Genomic DNA, 20,988 nt, shown 5'->3' with positions numbered 1-20,988 from the left:
TCACATAGCATAGATCTGAATCTAACCAGAAGTTTTTATTAAATTTAAGCATGCTGTGATGTTCATTTGTGTTCTAAATTTCAGGTCCCAAAACATAAAATGATCAGCGCAACAGTCTTTGAATTCAACTTGGTAAAACGCCTTGACTATGCATCAGTTTTTTCTTTTCTTTTTTGTGGTACTGGGAATTGAACTCAGGGCTTCCTATATGTGCTATACTGCTTGAGCCACACCCCAGTCTTTTTGCTTTTGGCTTGTTTTTCAGGTAGTCTCTCGCTTTTGCCTAGAGCTAGCCTTGGACTGTGGTCCTCCTTCCCTCTTTCTCCCAGCCTACTGCCACTCCTTTTAAAGGACTTGATTTACTGGTAATTTGGTCAGTTGCTTCCTGATTGTCATATAACCTGATGTTCTACAGAACTACCTGAGAACTGGAATCAGAAAATCTGGGTTTGAGTCCCAGATTTGTAACATTGTGGCCTCAAGCAATTCAGATAGCACTTCTGATTCTGAGTTTCCTCAGATCTAATTTGGGATAAATTGCTACCCCATTTAACTCTGTCTTATTGCAACATTACCTGAGATATCCTATATGGTCATGCTTAGTGACTTGTAGAGAGTTCTAAATAAGCATAGGTATTACTGTCCTAACACAAGCTGGTGAGGAAACAAAAATATCTCTATTTCATTTTCAAGAAACAACCTGGAGAGGGCATGGTGGTACATACCTATAAACTTACCACTTGGGAGACTGAGGCAGGAGAATCAAAATTCCAGGGACAGTCTGGGTTATATAGTGAGTTCAAAGCCAATCTGAGCTACCCTTATCTCAAAAAACCCAGGGCTCAACTTGTAACTCAGTGATAGAGCATTTACCTAGTGTACTCAAGGCCTTGAGTTTTGTGCACTAGAAAGAAGAAAGGAAGGAAGGAGGGAAGGAGGGAAGGAGGAAGGGAGGGAGTTAGGAGGAAAGGAGATAAAAAAGGAAAGGGAGGGAGGGAGGGTGAGGAGGGAGGAAGGAAGGGGAGGGAGGAAGGAAGGAAGGGAGGAAGGGAAAAAATGGAGGGATGAAGAAAGTGGAAGGAGGGAGGAAAGAAGTGGAGGAGGGAGGAAAGAAGCAGAGATGAAGCTCACCTACATTAGAAAGGTGAATCTGCTTCACTCAGTCTGTCAGTTTCAGTGTTAAACACTTCTAAAAACACTTTGACAGAAATATCAGAATAACAGTTGACCAACTATTTGGGTGCCCTGGCAGCCCAGACAAGTTGACACATAAATTAGTCACCACAATTTCTTCTTAACTAATTACAGATGCAATGGCTTTATTTACAAATGAGCTTCCAGATAGACGTGAACTATTCAGCCCTTTCTATTTACCTTTTTGGGAAATGGGGTCTGGACACTGAGTAATGCCTCCCAGACAACAGTGCTGCTGGAAAATTCCCTGCATAAGAGAGGCTGGTCCTCTGTGGCAAGGGGTTCCAGGCTCTGATAAGGTTGAAAAATGCTGCTCTGAATAAAATGGACAGGCCTCTTTACCCCTGGCCCTTGCTGAGGCTTTATTCCACAGATAACTCTTGTGATTCTTTAGAAGAGATATTGCTCTGCTTTTCCAGAGCTTTTTGTTTGTTTGTTTATGGAAGCTGCTCCATCTTCCCCAGCTTACCTCTGAACACCTCACCACCTGGAGTTCCCCAAAACCCAATTTCAGAAATATCAAACTAGCTCAATAGTCTCCAAGGAGACCTCAATTTCCAATAATCTGTGGTTCAATAGATCATTAGTTCTCCAAATTCCTTTTAAAGAATAAAGTATTCTTGGACTCCCAGTGTTGGTTTAAATTATATTTATTATGATGTTACTTAACTATGAATAAACATAAAACTACCTATAAATCCCTTATGCTCTGAATCTTACAGAATTATAAAACCTAAACAAATGTGCAAATTAATTTCAATGAAAACCAATAAAATTAAAATTAACCACTTTAATTTTATGTGATATTATTTTGCAGGAATTACAGCAGTGCTCACAAGCACATATGGTATGCTCTGCTCTGGTACAGTTCAACAAATCTATTACAGTGTGTCACAGGTGACTGGCTACTGCAGCCTTTTCTTCTTTTTTTTTTTTTTTTTCCTATTCAAATTCCAGGAAAGCTTTATTTGCAAACCTCTCAGGGATTCCATCTGCTTTCTTATGGTGGAAGCACACCATTTATATTTCTTATACCTTTGTTCTTTTCTTATTACTAGTAAGCATTAGCTGGCTCTCCTTTGTACCCATAAAATAATATGCACAAATGGAAACAAAGCTATTGAAGCTGTGGTTAGGTTTATAAAGTGGTCATCCAGAGGGTCTTCATTTTATATGGTTACCAATTAAAATTGAAATTTTAAAATAAATATAAAAAATAAGAGATGGTTTGCAAATCCCTTTAATCTTTAATTTTTTGGAGTATATTTTTAAAGTGTCAACTATGGATGCTTCTTGTTCTTACACGAGTCTAAAACACCCTCAGCAGATTAGCCTGGCTTTTTTACCTTTGTTCTCTTCTTTGTAGGACCCAAAGACTCAATAATATGTATAAAAAGGATGCTCAATCAAAGATCTTACTACTGTCTTTGGCCCTTAACTTTGCCTTTCCTGATTTTGTGTAGAAATTTGTGAACAGTACTGTGCGACTTCTGCAGACTCACAATTTAACCTTCAAGAAGAAAAGGATTAAATCTAACAACCTCTCCAAAATAACTCTGTGAGAACTGCCCATAGACAAATTTCACTGTTCCAAACTACACTGGTTTATGAGGAGGTCAGTGGGAATTAGGGAAGTCCAATTCTATTTTTCTCTTTACTAGTAAACATAATGATTCAAACTAGCATAAAAAAGTGTTAAGAGCCAGACATCGTTAGTGGGCTGTTTTAATGAACAGGTAAGAAGAGTTTACAATGAGCACAATGATTGTTTTCTTGCAAATTGATTCTCGGCTATTCTAATTAAGCACTTTAATTCTCTGCAATCTTGTTTATCCCAGTAATTTACTAAGAAAACCTTTCTTTCATAGGTAGAGTAGAAGCAACATTTAGCTCAGTCCGGTCCAAATAAGCAAGATTTTCAAATTAGTAGCATCTGATTTAATTAGGTTTTACTAATAGCAAGTCAGGAAAATGCATTAACTCACTTAGCCCACTAGGGGTTCCCTTTGTGTTCTGACTTTAATTGCTGCCACTTACTTCACTGCCTGTTGCTTCCTTCCTTCCTGGCTGCCTTCTCATTTACAGTAGTGTGTGAACTTTCTGACAAACCTCACTCAACCTCACCAGCATTTCCAGCTCAGCAGATGGTGGATGAAAGGTGATTTAGCTGTCATTCTGCATGATGAGATTAGAGGGTCACCAGAAGGCCTCTCCACCAAAATCATCACTACCTTTTTATCTCTGCAGCAAGTCCTGAAGAAGCAATCAAACAGACATAATCACCATTAACATTACTGCTTGAGGACTTTTAGAGATTTTGCTCAGCTTTTATAGCATCACAATATTTCAGTGTAATGTGTAGTACCAGTTTCTGTTACATTCCATGAAGGAGTAAGTGTCTTTGCAACTTGGAAGACGGAAGTTACTTTTTTTCTCATGTTTTTGCTCAATCCTTACCTCCATTCTAAGCCTCTAGCACAATTCTGATGAACCTGGGATCATGATAGTTACTACCTGAGGATAAAGTAACTGGGACATAATGATTTTAAAGTGCTTTGGACAATGTCTAACTCAGTCAAGGGCTTAAAGGATGTTAGGGAAAAAACAAGTGTGAGTATTTCCACTATTAACTTTTATTATCAGAACATACATTTTCTGATTATGCAATCACTTTACAAGCATATTTTGTGCTACTACCTGGTGATAGCATGGTACTACAAAGGAGGTTATATAATGAAGAAGAAAAATGCACTACTTCCAAGCAGTGTCCATCTGGCAAAGCTCAGTCCTATAGCTCTAAGAAAGTGAGTCATCACATTCCCTATTTCAATCTCTAAGACATCTGTTTTTAAATGAGGGGAGACCATAAAGAAAAACGATGTGTAATATTATCTTGGAGAAAATCAGCACTGTTGGGAAAATTTATATCCAGGACAAATTATTCCAACCAATCACCAGAATGGTATTTTTCTCCTGAACATAGTATTAATAATCTTTACTAGACCTAAAATAATGTTTACTTTATTCTCCTCTAGTTCTAAAAATATACAGTGGCCTGAATGCCAAAATTGAATTTGTAATTTTCACAGCTGAATCACATCCATTTCCTTCCAAATTGGATACTCGTAGGCACTGCCACCAATGCCCAACAGCAGCCCAACCCAATGCCAACAGCTCCCCTGGGGAGAGTCTGGCATGAATAGCAAGACTGAAAAAGACCATGTTTGAAGTATAGGATATCCAATCAACAGACAGAAAATTGAAGTAGAAAATTTTTAAAGCTCTTTCCCATGCCAGATTCTACTGTGCTGGGAATCTTTTGACTCCTGAAAGGTGACAGGCATCCCAGGTAGGCTGTGAATGGAAGTCAGACATTCTAATCTCCAGCTTCTAATTTTGTATAAAGTATCAATGATGGGTGTGGTATACAGCTCAAAGAGGAAAACAGGGTGTCATTTCATTAAGAAAAATAATTTATAGGTCAAACAAGCAGCCTTTACCTTTGGGTAAAGTTATTTACCCAAAACCACAAAGTCCCCTCTAAGCCCTAGCAAATAGATGTATTTAAAAGTCACAGAGGCAGTCACAGCTGGAAAGCTAATAACAAGTCCTCCAGAGAAGATTGGGCCTTAGATGACATCACTCCCCTGTGATCAGGAGCACCTGTGAGAAAGAGCCTGCAATAGCCTCCCAGGAACTTCCCTATAGGTGCTGGGTAGAAACTGAGTGAAGACAGAGCAATTTTATTGCTGAGGAGATATGGTCTTTGTGTGATTTTTTTTTTTTTTCGCTTTATGAGGAAGATTTTTACAAAAAAAGGCAAAATGACATGGTAATATAAGGATATATTTGTCTATAGTACTTCTATATTTTAATGATCCAAAGAGTAAACATAGGTTCAAAATACATACTTGCCACCATTAAGAACAGTCTTGTTCAAAAAGACAAAAGATGTTTATCCAGGCTGTGACTGGGATAGGAGCCAAAGATTATACTGCATAGAGCATTGGTTTTTAAGGGAATCTATATTAGAAGTTAAAAACATGGGACTTGGAGCCCAAACTGAGTTTAAATCCCAGCTTTATTCTGTGTTAGCTATGCAATTAATCACTTAAGTTCTCTGAGGCCTGGTTTTCTCATTTTTTGAAATATTAATACATTCTTCAGCATGATGTTTTAAGATTAAATGAGATAGTATTTTCAGAAATCTTAGTAGAGATTTAGGTACATAGTATAAATTAATTTGAATTTTATATTATATTAAATGATATAGAAATTGCACTAATTTGAAATAATAACATTAATCTAAAAAGTAATTAATTGCTTTCAATTCAAAATGTGTGCTTTATATGAATAAGTTACAATTCAAAGAGAGGACAAGATGACACAAGTAATCTGAGAGGCAAGACAGTAATTTTTCTGACTTCAGGCCAGTGTTGCTTCTTCAGAACTATGTTCACATACATTGGGGCTACATATACACATTCTAAACACCCTCAACTTCCCTGTGAGTCTACTCTCATAGCTTGTTCCTTACTAAAGGAGTAGTTTCCAAATTGTGTTATCTACTGTATAAAGTAAGACTTCATAAAAGTAAATTTTCCCTGATTGTCCATGACCTTATGATCTGACACATACCTGTTTCATCATTTGACTCTTAAGGTCAAATGTATGTACTCTACATGAAACTTTCTTCTACATCTCATAAACAGTCACTGGCCACTCGTAATGTACTCTACATGAAACTTTCTTCTACATCTCATAAACAGTCACTGGCCACTCGTACTACTTTAGATGACTTTTTTGATACTTATTCCTACATATCATCTTTATATGTTAATGAGACCTTCAAATCTCTAGCTCCATGGCTCATCTTTGAGAAATGAAGAGCCCCCAAAATGAATCTTAGAAGCAGCAATGGACAGAATTGAATTCAAACTCACCAAGAAGTACACAGCTCCTAAAAGTGTAATCTGTTCCAGTGTTTTGAGATATTGGCTACCACCTTAGATACAAATAAGATTGAACATAACAGTGGACTCTAAGACAGGGTGGTTATGGTGAAGTGTCCTCTGACCACACCAATTAGAACCAACTAGATTCAAGATGGCCACCTAAACAACCTCTAGTAGACACCCAAACACCATTTTCATCCCATCTGTACACTAAATGACACTGCCCCCTAGTGCCATGACAGTTGACAATTGCCTTGACAAAGGCTGGAAAGAAACAAAAAAAAGAGGTGGCTCCTGAATTCCTAGAAAATCTCTGCCCAGTCCCAGAATAAAACATGAATATTCCTTTCTTTTATTAATCTATCCCACCCCTCATTTCTTTTACCTTATACCTATGACTTCTCTACAATTAATGGGTTGAGAAGTTGATTTGCAAGCTAGACTCCCACTTCTCCATTCTTTAGTCACTGATTAAATTTGTGCTGTTGGACAGAGAGAGAGAGAGAGAAAGAGATGAAAGAAATGAAGAACACATAGATCATAGATCCATCTATGACCCTGAATAAATCAATAGAAGTTCTTGGTTTCAAATCCAAAACATCAGAAATTTTAAGTGGGAGGTGACCCCTGTGGAAGTTGGGTTCTGCCTTTCTATTCCCCATCTTAAAGGGCTCAGAAGACTAAGATGTTGAGAACTCTAAGCCATCAACCCATCTGAGAAGCTAAGCAAAAAGAGGAGAAAAGTCCTGTTCTCAGAGGAAGAAAAGACTCAACTTACTGAGGATTTTTGATCATTTAATCATTGGGAATATATGAATGGGTTCTCTATCCTAGTGTTTGCTAACTTATTACTCCTTGGGAGTCCTAGTATTTTATTGATGATATATGAGGACTATTTCTTCTGCTTCAAGCTTTATGTTAGAACCCATTTCTCCAAAGTGAGCAACTATTTTGGGCATCAAATAGGAAGGAAAATTAAGTCATCTAAATTACTTTTTGAGGACTATAAGGATGAACTTGCCATCCAAGCCACCAGCAGAAAAATTAAGTTTTTCAGTACCCCTTAGTTTGTGAGTTCTTAAGTCTGAGAAGTTCTTCTCAATGCCTTCATTAATATTAAACTTTATAGTAGTTAGCATCTGCCTTAGTGACACTAAAGATGACATTCACTGCATTTGCTGAGTCTCTTTTTGAATCAGATGTATGTGGGCCTATGTTTATAATTATCCACCCCAATTAGCAGCACTTCATTTGTCTGTGAATGTCTCCCAAGCCACAGCTTCAGCCTTGGCTTCTCCTTAGTACCAGAGTCATATTTACAAATATGCACTAGACATTTGAAGCTAAATGCATGACGATAACCCGCTGTCACTTAAAACTAATATATTTAATAGTAATTTACATTTGCTGCAAAGTATTTCATACCATAAAGTGCATACTAATGAATGTTTGTTGGATAAATTCACAGAATTCTTCTTGTTGATCTTTATATTGGCCTTGCTCCATCAACCCCTCCAGGTCCCAAGCCTTGTACATGTTGCCTTCTTTGACCATGCCCTTTCTATAAACCCCAAAGCCAATCAATCACTAGCTTGTCAAAACTTTCTTGGCAATACATGCACTCTTTTCAACACTAGATTCAGGGATCTTGTTATTTTATGTTCTTTTTCTCTTTTTGTAAAAGATATTTAAGACAGGGTCTCATTATGTAGCCTAGTCTGGCCTAGAACTCAACCTCATGATCCTGCTGCTTCAGTCTCCTGTGTGCTGGGATTGCACTCAGATACCACCACTCCTGGCTTCTTTATGCCTCTTTATTGATCTCTCTGCTCATAGTTTCTGCCTCATTTTAATTTTTTTTTTTTGCAGTACCGAGTCTTGAACCCCTGCTTGCAAGGCAAGCGCTATACCACTTGAGCCATTCTGCCAGCCTAATTATAGATATTTTTCATTCAGAATTGTCCTCCTTTCTCTTCCCTATCTATGACCTGCCGGACTCAAGAAAGAACCAAAGAGGTTTTGAAGGTTTACTAAAATGAGGAGTTAAAAGATGGTGACCTCACTTTGACCTATCTCACAGTTCTGTCCTCTGTGAAGTCCAAGACTGCGCCAACTTCAGCTTCTTACTGTTACATAACTGCCAAACCTCCACACCAAGATGCTTAATAAGCACTGGTTCATGGATTAATGGGATTTTTTTTCATTTCCCCTCAAAGAATAGAATCTCTTCCCTGAGTATATCAGTTGAAGCATAAAACTGGAGACTGCTCCGAATTCCTAAAAAGAGCTGACAGTAACTAATAATTATTTTATATTTACAGAGTGCCAGGTACTGCTCTTAGAATTTTGCATGTGCTAATTTAGTATAGCATGGTGGTTAGTATATGTCCCTGGGTCAGTTTGTCACAACTTTAATTCTTCTTCTCTACTTTTTACCTCTGTGACCTTGTTTAATTACCCTACTCGCACCTCAGTGTTTTCATCTAAAAAATGAAGTGATGGTCATGATAGTGTCTTCCTCACAGGATTGCTGTGACACTCAAAGGAAGTAACCAATACCTAGGTCTTAAAACACAGTTTGGCATACAGTATGAAATCTGCATGTGCTGCCTGATTTCATTACAGAGGGCCAAGCAAAATACATACTTGGGAGCTAAAGAATATTGTAGATGGGAACACAAAAGCAAATAGCTCAGCTCTTAATGTCACGTGGAGAGAGGCCTTTTGAGAGTCAGTCAATGTCTTCCACTGAGATGAAGAAATTGTTTCCTAACAGAGGTTCCTGTGTCTGGCCGTTGTTGCTGCTGCTGTTTTGCATTAGGGAGTTCTTTCTCACTCAAGGGAAGACCATAATATACTTTGCACTTCGGGGCCTTTCCCCCAGACATTTATGAGATGTGATAACAACTCTTGTAGCATTTGTTTCCCACCAACGTAGGCAAGGCCATCACTGACTTAAGCTTTATAGGAATGCCCCAGTGCAATTAAGCAGGACAAGAACCAGGTCTAATACAATTCTCCAGAGAGGAAGAGGAGAGGATACATATCTGACCTGCAATAATTGCTTTCAGAGGATAAGCAATTTGCCAAGATGGAAAAAGACAGACTGTGTGGCAAGTCTGGTCTCTGGAATCCTGTTAAGAGATTCTCTCAGGCTGCTGTGTCATCCTGAGCCATAGCCACAGCCTGTCAGTGTTTCATCTCTCAGAGTATCTGTGGGAGGTAAATCAGAAGTGAGCAGACCAGTGCTTGGACAGGTGGTTTGCAGGTTTGGCTCTTAGAAATGTGAGGGTGGAAATCTTCCAAAGGCTGGCCTGGATAGAGAGAAGAAGAGAAAGCTATCTTCCTGCCTTCCAAAAGGCCCAGCCTGGAAGCTTTCTTCTCTGTATCATCTGCCAAGAAGGTGTGTGAGAAGTTCTGAATGGTGAATGGTAGTCCTACTCTCCAACTTGGGTTATTTGCAGTAGGAAAGAACAGAAAATAGTTGTGCTTTGAAATAACATTTAAACTGATGTTTCAACTATGTTACCACTGTGGAAAAATCACTATAAAAAAATTCCATATTACTGAGTTATAACTTAAGTTTTTAAATTGCCATTGTAGGTTAATTTTTCCTCTAAATCATATTTCTACATGATACTTACATATGAATATAACATCTAATTTAGTCTCTAAGTCTCCATGTTTGAATAATAATTAATTACCTCTAATTTCTTAAGGCTACACAAGGCAATATTAAACATAGCTGACCACACATTTTTTTTTATCATTTCTGTTTGTTTGGCATAGATTCCTGGTAGAAAATTTTCTGAGTTAAATAGTGCAAATACTTTAAAGCTCTATATATGCATTTATGATATATAATATACATGTATATTATTCATATTTCTTTTTCAGAAAGGAATTGCATGCTTTCTAGAAAAGAGGTTGATTTGTCCAAATCTACTCTCCTTAAAGATAGATAGATAGATAGGTAGATAGGATATTTGTTGAATAATATATTAAAAATGTTACCAGTGGAAGGGAGGAAGACATAAGGAAAGGGTATATGAAGGTGAATATGATGGAAATATTACATACTCATGTATGAAAATGGAAAAATGAGACCTGTTGAAACTATTCTAAGAATGGGGGAGGGGAGATAAAGAAGAATGATGGAGGGGGGATGAATTTAACTAAGATATATTGCAAGCACTTTTTTAAATGCCATAATGTATCCCCAATAAATAATATGATAATTTTAAAAAACAAGCTAAATTGAGAAGTAGCTGAAGATTCATACACATAAAACAAAAATCATTATGTAATACCATAAATTTTTAAACAGACTGTAAGTCCTATTGTAAATGAGGGGTTAAGAAATTAATGAAATGGGGCACAGTTAAGGAAAACTTTAAGAAGCAGCTAGTCTTAAGCTGAACCTAAAAACATGGTTTTAGTATTTATTCAAAAGAATGAAGAAACATGCATACTGGAGGTAAAGGAAAAGCTTGAACAGACATAAGAAATCGAAAACAGCAAGAAATATTTGGTAGGTGTATTTTTTCTCAATAAACATCTATTTCCACATCAATTCAAACAGTATTTACTCAATACGTACTAGATACCTAGTAGTGTGCTAGGTGCTGAAATGACAAGAATGAAAAATGCAACTTCAGTAAACAAACGAAATGGCCTCCCTGCCAGTTCATCCCAATCCATCACTAACACTGCCATCAAAGTGTCCTCCAAACTGTAAAGCTGTTTATATTACACCTTGGTTTTAATCCTCAGATCATTTTTATAAGATTGGGAAACTTCAGTGGCTTAGCAATGCTTTAGGATAAAATCCAAAGACCTTAATGGGTTTTTATGGCTTTTCTCCATCTCCAGCCCTCCTACTTCTCACATCTAGCTTCCCTACATCTCTTTCCAGAAATAATAAGCCTTTTTCAGTTTTTTGAACTGGTCAAATGCAAACTTCACACACAATGTCTAGACTCCCGAAATTCACCAACCCCGTTTCCTCTTTTGAAACATCCCCCCAACTCAGCTCCCTTGCTCTTGCTCCACCATCTTTCATGTAGCTGACTCCTGTCCATCTTCTAGATGTCACCTATGGGGAGGCTTCAGTTGGCCCTGAATATGGGTTAAGTTTCCTGCTAAGTATTCTCAAAGCACCTTCTGCTTCCCTTGGCATAGCTCTCACCACATTTCATTTGCTATTTTCTTTCTCATAGTCCCCTGGAGACTGTAGTCTCTGTAAGTACCAAACCTCTGCCCTTCCTACTTTTAAATTCTGCAGTGTTTTCTCAAAAACTATTTGTTGAAACATTTTGAAGCAATTATTTTCAGACAGCTGGGGTAGTTCTGTCAACTTAAAGACTTAAGATTCAGAATATTAGATGTAGAACTTAGCCCATCTCCACCTTTCTAGCTGTGTGAGCTTGTTCAAATTAGTTGGCCTCTCTGAGCCTGAATTTCCTCTTCTGTAAATAGAAAGGCTAATGCTTCTCTCTTAAGGTCATGGTAAAGAGAAATTAAATGTTTTGAGCACAGAATACAGCATCCATCAAATTTTCACATTCACTAATTGTTCATTCCTCCCTCTCCTTCTCACTTCTTCCTCTTATCCTCAAAGAAACTTAGACAAATCACTTCTTGAGCTTTCACATTCTCCACTGAAAAGTAAGATAGTGGGAAAAGCAGTGTTTGCCTGAAATGATCAAGCCCACCCATCATCAAGGGATTTTGACCAAAAAAACTCCAAGGGTGGACCTAGAAGCCAGTTTCTTTATGAAGTTCCCCAGGTGAGCCTGCTGCAGCCAGCCCAAGCCAGAACTGAAGTTCAATATCTTGGAAATACTAACTTTTCCAGGTCTAACAGACAATAATTTCATTTTTTTTCTCTGCTTCTCACATGGAAAATGTTTATTTAATAAATCAAAATGTGACTCACCTGGCTGGCACTTTTTGTTCCACCAGATGAAAACTGTGCCATAATTAGCAATGAAGTTCTACTCTGTGTGTGTGTGCATGGATGCATGTGTGTTGGGGAAGGCGGAGACAGAAGCATGGAAAATATCTTGCCCCTCTCAAACACTTCCATTCCAGTTCCAGGAATGAACTGGATCTCCCAACAATAAAGCCACAGCACTATCCAGCAGTGAGGCTTCGCCAGAGGCTGCTCTTAAAATGTAGACAAAGTAAAGCTGTCCTTTATTTTTCTGATGTTATTATATCAACATAAGTCACACTGGCAGGTTGGCCAGTGACCATTGCTCTACTAAATCAACACCAGAATATGTGGTCATCGTAGACACTCAAAACCAGAAAAGGGTAGTAAAGACAAATTCAAGACCAGTGCAGAGTTTGTTTGTTAGTTTAACAGAGAAAAAAAAGTATTGGATGGCTGCCTGATATAACAACAGAAAACACAAAAACTGAACTCAAAGACCATGAAAAAAAAAAAAAGACTGAACTCAAAGCCTACAGAATTATATAGCAAATACTTTCAGTAATTCCATAAACATTTCTTGAGCCTCTTCTAAGGACCAGATGTTGTATTATAAATTGAGAGTTAAAAAAAATGTATTAAAGCACGGTCAATCCTTTTAAGAAACTTTCAGTTGATGAATAAAGAGACTTGAAAGGGTAGTAATTAAGGACCCACTCTGTGCTAACTGTATTACACATAATATCTTCTTTAATCTGTTTGACAAGTCTGCATCATGGATATCATTATTCCACTGAGGTTCAGACAGTTTTAACAGCTTATCCAGTATTCAGAGCTAATATTTGGAAAGCTGGACTAACTCTTTATTAATAATAGATGGTCTAGTCAAAAACATCCTATATTTTACAGAAAATATTTGTGAACATTATTGTCTAGTGAATAATTATAGTTCAATCATTTGTTAAGGAATACCTTCATTAAGAATCATCATGCCCACTAAATTTCTTTGTGACAGCTCAGAACTTTAATATTTACTAGAGTTTTAAGGTCAAAAATTCTGATTCTTGAAATGTCATTGTCATTTGGATGTTAATCCTCCAATGAGCCCTTACCAGTCACACAAACCTGTTCTTCCCTCATTGAAAGCCAAAATAAGCAAAGAAATTTCCCCTTTCACACCCATGTGTTGGGTAAATTGACAGTCCAGACTCCTAAGAGTCATATGGAATGCCAGCTGGGCACTACTAGGCAAAAGGTTATGCCAAAAAGGAAAAAAAGCCAGGAGCACTGGAGACAAAATTCACTCAGTGCCTCCAAGAACAAAAATCCACATATTTTCTTTCTTCTTTTACCAAAAGAAGAAAAAAATCCCCAAACTAACAATCTATCTAGGCTAATAATTGAACAACCAAGTACTCACTACTCTTCCAAATTCCTTTAAAAAGTCTCATTACAAGAACTGGAAAGAAGTAGAAATAATCTTTGTGTCTGATTGAAAACAGGTTTCCTGATTCTCTTGGGCTTCCACATTTAACAGCTCATTCCACAAAAACAATCTCTTTTCCCTCTGTTTGACTGAGAAAGTATCTGACTTTTTTGGCTCATTTTAACACATAGACTGTCCCCCTTGAAGTGACCTGTCATCATTGAACTTTCAATATACAAATTTCATCCACTCCCCAGACCCAAATTAACTGAACACATCTCTCTGTTTTGACTCATACTGGATGGTTGGTACTAAACTTGAAAAGGTTGTGCCTTACTTCCTAACATCATTGGACAGGTTGCAAATCATACCCACACTAATTAGCATGTGAAATTTTGGATTTTAAGTATGCAAGGCAAAAAAAGTCATAAAGCAAGAGTGGGAGATAGGACAGGGTCACTAGAAGGGAGAAAAAGAGAATGTAGAGCACATAGGCAAAACGAATTTGAGTGACCCTATTTTATTCTCTAAAGCAGATACCTCTGGAGGATTAACTTCTGGAAAAATCCTTCATTGTTAGCCTTACTTATTTTTTTACATGGGAATAAATATTCCTGTTCTTTCTTATTAGATCCTCTTTTACTCTTCTTTTGAATCCTGGAAGACAATGGATTTAGGGAGTTGGGGAGGTTCTGAATTGTCTTTGGCATTACCAGCAATGCATTGCAGTTCCATACATTATATAGACTAGAGAACATAATCTTTGCTTGGAAAGTTACCGAGCTAAGTTTTGCTCTCAGCAAGAAATTGGAAATCATCTTTTAAAAGTATCTATGTGGTGTGTGTGTGCTTGTTTGTATGTACATACACACAAATACAAATATATATGTATGAACTGCTTCTAGTCCTCCAATAAATAAGGGATGATTTTCTCTCAGAACTCCCCATCTCAATGGTAGATCTTGAAGATGGAGACTTACTTTTTGTGTTACTTGTCTTCCTCTTCCTTCCCTAAAGGCTCCAGCTATTGCAGAGCAGTTCCCTAACTGAAAATCTACTTGAGACATACCAGAAGAAGCAAATGCTATGTCTTGGTTTAAAGCTCTGTCTCTGCTTTATCGGTCCTCCCCAAATCTCCCCTTCTTCAGCTCTTCAAATAACCTTGTCCTAAATGAACCTTCCAGGCCAGTCTGATGTTAAAGGAGAAATGTTTATCTTGGAGTGTGGAGATAATTGACAATTGAAAAGAGGATGCTTTTAGCTCTTGGTCAGGGCACTGCGCTCCTGGACAAAGTGCTCTTCTCTTTGAAGCAGGGTGGATTGCCAAGTGACTCAGGCAGGGATAAGTGTATGTTTATACTTAGGGCCTCCCAGCAGAAAGCATTGGAGCATTCTGGGATAAATTTCCTACCAGTTGGTCCCAAAAAATATCAGTAACTCATAGGAATTGCAATCAAATGATTCCAGCCTTCCTGGTGAGGATTTTTAACTTGACATCCTTGCTATGTCAGTTTTTGGGCACTGATTCACAAAATGGAACCTAGAACTATTCCTAGTTTTGTCTCCACTGAGAAAAATAATACTATGGAAAGAACTGGCATCCTCCTGACTCCAATCTGAAAAGTAAGAGAAGTTTTGGCAAGTTAAGTCTCATTTCATTTTCAAAATAATCATTGAACTTTTTCTCAAATGCAGTTTGGTCCATTAAAAATCCATTTTTTATTTTATGCTTTCCTTTAAAAAAGAAAAAAACTATTTTTCCCTCCTATCCTTATAACCTACAACCATTACTATTTCCAAAAGAATAAATACATAGTATGTTTAATGAGTTTCTTTTTGTTTTTATGTGATTTTGGAATTAGGTATATTTTTGATAAATACATGTATTTTTAAATTTTATGAAAGCTATTACATTGTGCATCCCATTGTGTTTCTTCCTTTTTTTTTCTCACTATATTTTTAAGATTCGCTCAGGACACTTTGTGTTGATCTAATCTATTGCTTCTAACTTCCTCCCACAGTCTCCACCTACCACGTCATACATCTCCAGTGTTCTGTGTTGCCACCTGCTATGATTTGAATGTGTCCACCCTAAAACATGTGTTGGAATGGGAGGAGGGGATAAAGGAGAAGGATGAAGTGGGCGACTTCAACTACAATACATTGTAAGAACTTTTGTAAATGTCACAATGCACCTTCAGTGTAACAATGTTTTTTAAATAAGTGGGAAAAAAATATTGGAGAAAGCACTAAAAAAATAAATAAATAAAAATAAAAGCATGTGTTGGAAACTGAGTTCTCAGTGCAAAAGTGTTGGAAGGTGAGCCTAATGGGACATCATAGAGGTCACTAGACCACAAGGGCCAAGTGGATTAGTGTCATTATCACCACAGAGAGTTCATTAGGAAGGAATTTGGCCCCATTTTACTTTCTCCCTCTCTCTCTCTTTCTCTCTTACTCTCTCTCTCTCTCTTCCTTTTTCTCACCCTTTTACCTTCAACATGTTATGACACAGCAAAAGTCCCTCACCAAGTACTAGCCCTTCAATCTTGGACTTATCAGCCTTCTTAATCATGAGCCAAGAAATTTCTGGTCATTGTTCATAACCCAGCCTCATATATTCTTTTTTGTGGTTTGGTTTGTATTTTGGTGATACTGGGGATTAAACCCAATGCCTTACACATGCTGTGCAAGCGTTCTACCACTTAAGCCACAACACTAGCCCTTTGTGTTGTTAATGGTTTTTGTCTTCTTGTGTTTGACACAAGATCTAACTATCTTTGCCCCAGTTGGCCTCAAACTTGTGATCCTCCTGCTTCTGCCTTCAGAGGAGCTGGGATTACAGGTGTGTACCACCATACCTGACATGTATTCTCTTTCAGTAGCACAAAAAAAAATTAAGACCTCTAAGTCCAGGAATTGGTGAGTCAAACTTTCAAAACAATACTGGGGATTTGCCTTATCATACACTGATACATACTACAAAGCCATACTAATACAAACAGTGCAGGGGTCAAGAATAGACAAATAAGGCAGGCATGGTGACACAAACCTGTAGTCCCAGCTACTCAAATTACTGAGGCAGAAGGATCTCTTGAGTCCAGGAGCTCAAGGCCTTATAGAGAGAAAGACAGAGAGACAGTCACAGAGAGAGAAAACTTCATAAATGAAAATATAATACAAAAAAAGTGATGATTTATAGGAATTGAGATTTCTGCTCAATAAAAAAAATAGTGAAAAATAATTTTGTGTATTTTGCACTTGGATAGGGACTAGGAAATTGTTAGATATGGCTCCTGTTTACTTAATTTGCTCCAAATTCCAAAGAATTCTCATTCAGCCTTTCTGGTCAAAATTAATGAACAAATCTGCCTTCTTCTATCAAAGCTCTTCACAATTCTAGAGTTATTGACTGAAAAGACTTGATCTTTTCAATCTAGCCCAAAGTAGTAGCCCTATCAATCAGCACTGTGTAGATGGAAATATCTCACTTGTTTCAAAGAATCAGATCATGCAAACTCCTTTCTTTCCTCTCTGTTCCAGGCCTGATACTAAGCATGCATGGAATTCCTTTCATAGTTTATCTGAAAGAATTCTGAGCATGCAGGACTGACAGAAGAGGTTGGGAGTGTGGTGGCAAGGAAGGGTGAAGTGGCTAAATTCAAGATCACTTTTATCCTCATTCTCAAAACGAGGACTCAGAAAAATTACTATTTGCTATTTAAGGTAGCGAATTCTTTCAGTCATCTTTAGCAGCCTTGATAGAATAAGAACTCTTTCAATCCTAGGCAATGAGACCTGGTAGGAATAATGGGGGATTAACAAAGCCAAATACCTTCCATTGCAATATGAAAACTGTGATAGATGGATTGTGATAAATGATTTGCCCCCTGTCACTGATCTAGGGCTATGACTTAGACAGTTGACTCTGCCCTACTTCCATTAGCTGAGATGCCTCAAAGTGCTACAATGATTATTACATGGCTTTTGTCAGATATTTTTAATTTTTAAGGGAAATAGTAATAGTTGACATATGTCCGATATCACACAACTAACTCAAGGGAGTTCACAGTTTCACAACTTGATTGTATTACATTCCTTTTGATGACTGTGTGTCTTTGTGATACAGGTTTTCATCTGTTATGGTGACTAAAAGCAAGTACAGGATAAAAATCAATGTGAAACAAGAAATGCCAATGATAATGTCCAAAGTTTGAGAATTTTCACAATGCTCAAAATGTATACACACACACAGCACACACATACACATATTTCATTAACAAATAATTGTGCTAATTCAATAATCAAAGTGAAATATTTTTCTTCATATAGATAAGTTTCTTAAATGGATCCTAAGTTGTTAGGATGAATACTTTGGTTGTTTGGATTTTACTAAGTTGCTTAATACTTAATACTTCTTTGTTTACTAAATAAGCAGAATGTTTAGGTATGTCTTTAAGCCCAAGCACTCCATGAAAAAGAAAAAAAAAATTCTGAACCATAAAGGGCATGAAGAGTCAGAAACAAAAAGCAAAAAGAGAAAAAAAGAAAACTTTTGCCCTATTCTTTATAGGTTCACAGGAGTAACTTACTCCATAGTTGCGAAGATGTCTCTTCAGGGTGTTTAAGATTTGGGATGGGGAATTTGCAGACCCTTCTCTTACCTTCAACAAAGCACCTTCTTATTCACCTATTTCACATTTTGCACATTTCTATTACCTTTCATTTGGAGAATGGGTTGAGGAGCTGGAGACAGATAGATTGAACCCAGTGGTATGGTAGAGTATAACAGGATTGGGATCAGGAGATGAAGAAATCCCTGTTGTTATTTTTAACTTCTCTCAAACAATCTGAACGTTTTTCTGCTGTGGACCAGTATTTCAGAGTGGCAGCCATCAACCACATTGTTTCCTTGAAGAAAGTCCAATCTAGCCTGATTCCCCCTTGACACCCCAGGACTGTCTCTTATGTGTGTTCTGGTTGCAAGTCTGCAGCATAGCAATTTGCACATTTTACAAATGAGAACCATCTTGGAAACTACCTTGTCAAGAGACGAAACTATAGCTTACTAGAAGCAGAAATGTCCCCAACCTATCATCTTTCAATACAGATCTAGTTTGGGACTTATAGAACTAAGACACTGTACATTGTGACATGCTATTAAAAGTCCTAAGAACACAATATTTCTATTCTCTGGCCTATTGCTTGTCATTGGGTGACATTCAACAAGTCCGCCCAATTTACCTCATCAATGCAGTTATGCAGTAATGCCATTTTCCCTACTTACTTCATAAGGGTCCAGCTACAAAACTGAAATACATTATTTGTTAAAATGTTCTCTAAAAATAAAGCAAACATATTAATTTGTAGAACACTTTAATTAGTCAAAACTCAGCTAATTCCAGGTTCTAGTCCTAGTTCTACCACAAGCTCGTCTTATGACCTTTCACAAGTTTCTTAAACTCTGGGTTTCAAATGCAAATATTGTTTTTCATGATCCTTGCAAGATTAATTCCATTCATCATCTTTTAAAATGTTTTTCTTGAAGTAAAACCTTTATGACTTGGGCCAAACCCAAATGTGAATTAAACTAATAGAGAATGAAAATGGACTATCAGGCCAGGTCTACTTTATGAGCCTGTCAAAAGCACACCAAGACGTTGATAACATACAGTCATTTGAAACCTCAGTGCCTCCCAGCTTGGCACAAAGCAGACCTCATCAAGAGTAGAGATGCAGAGCAGAACTGGGAGAGGAAAAGTAGAGATATAAATGGCTAGAGAAGTGCTTCCAGGGCGCTGAGTCAGCCGAAACAGAGCCTCCTGCCGAGCTCAATGGATCTTTTCTCAGTTGCTGGGAGTGTTGGCTGGAGGCTGCTTGGCAGTGCCTGCTGGGAATTTTTAGTCCATCAATTCTTCTAAGCTGGGCAGTGTGCCGTGGTACTTAGGCCCTCAGACAAACACGCCTTTAATCACTGGCATACCCAGCAATGTGGGGAGGGCCAGTGGCTCAATCAGCACCTCAGATCTGACCAAAGGAGAAGGATGGTCTAAAAAGCTGATGGCATCTGTCTCTAAGAATTCTCAAGATCTATGGCTTGATTTTGCAAGCCCAAATCATAAATAATTCCTGATTTGAGACATTCCAACTCAAAAGCATTATGTTCTTCCCTTTGCCCTTGGTCAAACCAAGAACAGGTGAGGAAGAGGTTTAGGGAGCTTTACTCACGTTTTCCCTTCTGGACATTCTCCTGGTCTCCTTATCCCAGTGACCACCCTCTTCTGTTTGGATTAGGCCCCTACCTCAGCCTTTCCCCAGATCTTGTTCACTTACCACTACTATATCACCATCACACATAATGTAAATGTCCCTTTTCTTATTTATCTTTTTTGAGACTGAAGATTCCTGTTAATTATTAATCATTACCTAGCTTAGTGTCTGGCATAAGAAATACCATTGAATGCTTAAATGCTTATAGGGGAAGGAAAGGAGGGAGGAAGGGAGAAGGGAAAGGAGAGAAGGAGGAAGGGAGAGAAGGAAGCTGAAGTGGCTATTCACAGAAGTGAAAGCTGAGGGAGTAAAAGGAAACACCCAAGATGGCGACTAAAATCCCCCCAAAGCTGTACTAACAGCAGAATTAAGTATCTGAATAAATAGAGTTGGTTGCATCTGGTTGAATTCAATATAGTTGGCTGAGAACCAAAAGTAGGATCAGAGAAGATCACTAATGTACAAGTATTTTGAAAATTTAAAGTAGCATAGAAATGCAAAGGATTATCAAAGTCTCTATGGACACTGTGAATGAAACAGAATTACTTCCTCTCATCAACTCCTGGTTCCTTTTCTTATCCCAAACCTAAGGCTATATGACTCAAATAGGAAAACAAAGAAGGTATTATCTGCTGCCTCTTTATGAACATACATTTATGCTACAAGTAAAATTTTTTCCTGAGCCAAAAATTTCTAAAACACAGAAACTATACCACATTTTAATGATGATTTTAAGGATGCCTCAGTAGATATACAATCATTGTGAGTCCCCAAAACATTCTTATGTGAACTTCTTCTAAAAGACCAATTGGATAAGAAGGTCAAGTTGAAAATCATTTAAGTTAAGCTTCTTCATCAAGATTATATACTTACTAAGCATTTAAACGAATGCTAAGCACAAATTAAATGTTCCAAAAATATTTACAGAAATATAGTGTGGGAAGTATCTAAGAAGTAAACAGTCCAACTTCCTACAAAGTACAAAAAAGTCTTCTGACAAAAGAATACAACAAACAACTGACAAGTCACTTAAACATCCTTTATTTTCCCAAAACAAAACTCTTTTCCATGAGTCTTTCATCTCAGGGGCCAATGTACTCATTGTGTAGAGGGGATGATAATTAGCTCACATTTCCTGGAGTTTTATAAGGATAAAAAGAGAATGTGTATAAAATACTTAAGTAAGGACAATTTCTGGCACTAAGTTT

This window comes from Castor canadensis, chromosome 4 (genome assembly GCF_047511655.1).
Source record: "Castor canadensis chromosome 4, mCasCan1.hap1v2, whole genome shotgun sequence".
NCBI classification, from domain to species: domain Eukaryota; kingdom Metazoa; phylum Chordata; class Mammalia; order Rodentia; family Castoridae; genus Castor; species Castor canadensis.
The sequence above is the reverse complement of the archived record's forward strand: the minus strand, read 5'-3'. Positions refer to the sequence as shown.